The 5,017-nt window shown below is 35.5% G+C and overlaps 1 long non-coding RNA gene across 1 annotated transcript; it reads right to left on the reverse strand.

Annotated features, from left to right (window-relative positions):
* Window positions 1-1,905: 1,905 nt before the first annotated feature.
* On the reverse strand, window positions 1,906-3,977 carry LOC150037391 (uncharacterized). The gene is made up of 4 exons (XR_016528762.1): window positions 3,344-3,977; window positions 3,183-3,236; window positions 2,253-2,387; window positions 1,906-2,155 (listed from the first exon to the last, which is right to left on the reverse strand). It is a non-coding gene; the product is annotated as an uncharacterized LOC150037391 (long non-coding RNA).
* Between the last annotated feature and the right edge of the window lie 1,040 nt (window positions 3,978-5,017).

Genomic DNA, 5,017 nt, shown 5'->3' on the forward strand with positions numbered 1-5,017 from the left:
TGTGTGTGAGAGTGTAATGGTTAAAAAAACCATATCGATAACCTTTATATCAAATTGCTAAGGCCTACCAAGGAGTACGTCACTTACATGCAAGGCCACCATATCACACAATTCTTCATCCTTGTATCTGCCTATGGCAAAAGGAACCTTTACTTGCTTAATTACTCTGAGTTGCCCATAATTATTAAGCCACTATAGTTTATAGGGTTGTGGATGAGGTGTAGTATCCAAGTCTATGTGAGATCAAACTAGAGCTCACCACATTCGTAAAGCTCCCACTATTGAATCACTACACTACATGGTACGATTTGTACAAGGCAACGTGTATGAAAAAGATTTTCTCTCTGATTCTCCAAATCATCCTCCTTCATATGCGTACTTAAGGCCCTTCTAGTGATGAGGAATAACTGTGAAGTATCTTCCGCTTCTTCTTATCCTTCTTGGTCACTCATTAATTTTTCAATATTTTCATTATCTTCACTCACATCGGTATGAAAAAGATTTTCTCTCTGAAATTTATTTTCAAACATCATTTCAAGATTCACTAAGTTCTCTATATCTTCGTACACTTGCAATTCAACTTGTTCAATCACATCAATATTTAATCCATGAACAAATCTGGCCATTATGTTCTTTTCATCCTCATCTATCTCCAATCTTTCCATTAACATCTCCATCTCCTTGAAATAATCTTATACACTCTTACTCCCTTGGCGTAAAGCCTGAAGTCTTTGTGTACAACCTCTCAAGTAATGTTTTGACACAAACTACCTCTTCATGAGCTCACTCAATTCTAGCCATGTTTCCACTAGACCTTCTTGGCGCCTTCTTCTCTTTAGAACACAGTTTATCCCACCAATTTTGTGCATACCCGTTAAAAAGTGTTATACAGGTAGTTTCCCTTTTCTCTTCAGAGAGTTCGTTACCACGAAAAATATGTTCTGTCTCATGTTCCTATTAGAAAAAGTCTTTAGGATCAGATGTACCATAAAATTTTGGAAATTTAACATTAAGGTTTCCAAAACCTTGATCTCTATAGTGGTGTTCTTTTCTGCCTTGCAGTCTTTTATTGTGAAAATCCCATCTTCCACTCAATCCATGTTGCTCCCCTCTTCTAGGCCCATCTTTAGTAGGGTCAAGGTCAGATTCATTTTACTTTGAGTCTTCTTCCCCCTCAGGAACATCCACAACTCGCCTTCTTACTTGAGGTCTTTTCCTAGCTTGAAGCTTTTGTTCTATTCTATCCAGTCTCGCATTAATTATAGCTTCTAAGTTTCACATTACTCCTTCATTGAGTCCTTCTTGTAACTGTCCCTATGGAACACCTTCATTACCAGACATTGCTGAAAAGCAAAAAACAAGTGAAAGAAAAATGGACCTCGCAAATCACTTCTTCACGTGTTTCATTCGATAGATGATGTTCACTCGTGTTTACACTCTTTAACATAGGAACTCTCTCACAAAGATGAACTCTCTCAATAAGGTGATGAGCCAAAATTTTGCAATGAAGATCAGAAGAGCATGCCAAAACAAACCAAGCAAGAATAAGCGTAAAGTGTGAAACTCAAGCAAAGAATCAGTTAAATTAAACAAAAGCAAAAACTAGAAATCAAGACCTTAATGTTCAAGATCCAACAAACTAGGACACAAAACAATAAGAATATAATATCTAGAATCAAGAATCTAATATTTAAAATTCAAATAATTATGCAAGATGGACAAAGATAGCAAACTACTAGACAAATCAATGATAAGAAGGAAACAAGAATTAGGAACTTAAAAAAAAAATAAAAAAAAAGTGTAATGACCCGACCCCTTAGGACTTAAGTTAGACCGTTACTAAAATACATGCATACATGACACTTAAAACGACACTCCTTTATGTTGAAATAAATGCTAAATAGATAAGGAAGTTCAAAAGTCCTTTATTAAATGCAAGCGTCGAAAACAAGGTTTGGGTACCCATAAATCATAAAGGTTAATAAATAAATATGAAAAACAATTCTTACTAACAAGTTCGAACATCAAAACTAACATTAAGGGAAATATGAAAAGAACTTTAAATCTCTATATGCGGAAGCGTAAAAAAAAATCTAGTCCCAGTGGCTCGATCACGAATTCTGCTTGTCCATCGCCGGTGCATCTCTACCATTACCTGAAACATCAACATGAGAAAGAATGAGTATAAAATACTCAGTAAGTAACCCCACTACTGGGGTCAGGCTGGACATTTATGTCCTCTAGATACCCACCTATGGCACATATACACATGAAACAAGAAGGAGACTGAGTCTTATCCTACTGTAGTTAAGCATGCCCCCACCTCTGGTGAATCCCGAAGGAGACACAAATTGGTGAATCTCGAAGGAAATACAAACTGGTGAATCCTGAAGGAAACACAAAATCTAATGAGTATCTAACTAATCAGTAAGGACAGTGACACGATCTCAACATCAAAATCACCACCGTACGACGAATCTATAACATACATGTAATCCTCGATACCATGGCTCTACCACATACACATATACCTCAACAGCATGCTCTACAACATTCAAGTATACATTAACATCATAGTTCTACAACATACATGTATGCCTCAACATCATTAGATCAGATACAATCATATGGAAACACATACCATCTCATACTAACATTCAAGTATCTATGTGTATATTTAAACAATTCAGATCTCGTGCCAGAACATACTTTAGTTCAGATCATACTATCATTCATCATGCTAACATTTTCCATAACATACACTCATCATGCTAACATTTTCCATAACATACACTCATCATGCTAGCATACAACTAAAGTCTGGCCCGTAGGCAGTTCCAGTAATAAGATTACTTACCTTAATCGAAATTCCACAGATAAACTCAGACAACTAAACGATGACCGTGGTTTGAAGTAACGACCCTAACATACGAATACAACTATTAAATTTCAGTTCAACAATAATTGCGAAATCTCAGATTCAAAACCACAATCCCCAAAAGCTTGCCCAAAGAACTTGATCAACAACCACTCCCAAGATTTTGACTCCAAAATCTCCTGCTAATAGATTTTAAATTCCAATGGATGACGACTTGGAACCTTAAAGATACAAGGGTTAAGTCAAACTTAATTCAATAATCGAAGCGTGCCCACAAACCAACAATAAGGACCAAAACTCTTACCAACACTCTTGCCGAACGATCTTGAATCCGCTGGACCGTCACTGCTGTGATTTCCTAAGTTCAAATTTGAAATTAAATAAGGTGACTAATTTAATCCTTAATCCAACTTAATGGGCATCCAAAGTCTTTCAAGAAACCCAACCACCAAAAATAGATCTTACCCAAAAACTAAAAGTCAAGTTGCTGGAAGACGATGCGACACGTAGTGGTCAGAGAGCTGGATCGACGGCGACTCAGACGGTTCCTGCTGGGCGAGCGGTGCGACGGCGGTGGAGAAACCGACTGGGCAAGCGTCGCGATTGCGGTGGGGTTCGGATCTGAGTAGAGAGGGAGGTGGCGGCGGAAGAAATTTTTGGGTGGTGAGGGAGGCGCGACACGTGAAGGTAGGAAGAAAATTTTGGGGGGAGAGAGAGAGATCGCGTGCGTGAGGGAGGGGATGGGTTTTTCTTTTTATTTTAAAATAATAATAATAATAAAAAAAGGAAAATAGTATAACTATAATTAAATCATTTTCTTATTCCACTTTATACTATTTAATTCCTTTTCTTTTCCAAAGAAAATTAATTCCTGCCATTAATATTCAAATTGAATTTCAAAATTGAATAATTTTCACGGCAACACTTAGATTCTCCCACTTATACTTCAAATCCAAAATTCCAAACATGCACTCTAACTAAGGACAATTACTGAATTTCCAAATAATAAAGTTATTGAAAATTACATTATTATTAAATAAAAATGTGCGGGGTGTTACACAAAGATACAAATTTAGTAAAAAAATGTGCTTTTGAAACAACTAATATTTTTCTATGAATTCAACAACTTAAAAGTCATGTAATTGAGCAGTTTATTTGACGTGCCCATTTGACCTAGTTGCTTGGCGTGCCTGCTTGACTTTTTTTATTCGAATTGATGATATGGGGCCAACCTCTTCGATTTTTATTTTACTTTTTTAATTTCTCAAATCACCGCCAGTCTCTCCTTCTAATTGTTTCTTCTCCCGCTTTCCAATTCATACAACCTCCTAGAATTTCCTTTTTTTTTTTTTTTTTTTTTTTTTGCTTCGTGAAGGATTTTCATCTTTTACAACTCAATTTCAAAATTAAATTTTAGCAATCAATTAAACCTAAGATTTTGATCTTTTTTTTTTTTTTTTTCAAAATAGCAGCACAACAAAAACTCTATTCTAATCAGAAAATAAACTCAATAAAGAAAGCAATCAAAGAAAACTTATACGCATTCTAGAGTCTAGGATCTGATACCAAATGATATGAAAATTCTAGACTTCAAAAATTAGGAACCCAATAGTTGGACCCCTAATAATAAATTCTAAAACTCCAATCAATTTGACAACAATCGTAAAGGGAATGATTAGATTTGGATTACCTTTTGATCGATGACCAAGAGATAAGGAGAACTAGTTTCTTACCCCAATTTCAAACACTCCACAAGCAAGATGATCAGACTTACTTGAATGTTCTTGGCATGCAACCGTAATTCAAGATTTACAAAAGTGGCGATGAAACTCTATCATCTACCAGAGAATTTTCATTCAAAGAAAACCCTAAAACTCAAAATATCAAAACCTACGTACTGTATTTTTGTTCCGTCCTTTAAACTCATCATATTTAACTAAAGGAATATAAGAAGTCTATTCTATCCCTAATTAAAAAGGAATTAAAATAGATTAACAATGTTCAATCGGTTTCATCTTGTAGCATCAACTGAAACCAATTATAAAACTTCTGATCAGATTTTGCTGCTTAAATCCCCTAAATTGTGTTCACCTCTGCTTGAATGTGAGAATTCAATACTAACTATAGCTTCTTGACTCT

This window comes from Benincasa hispida, chromosome 3 (assembly GCF_027475165.1).
Source record: "Benincasa hispida cultivar pf3 chromosome 3, pf3_genome.v1.1, whole genome shotgun sequence".
NCBI classification, from domain to species: Eukaryota; Viridiplantae; Streptophyta; class Magnoliopsida; order Cucurbitales; family Cucurbitaceae; genus Benincasa; species Benincasa hispida.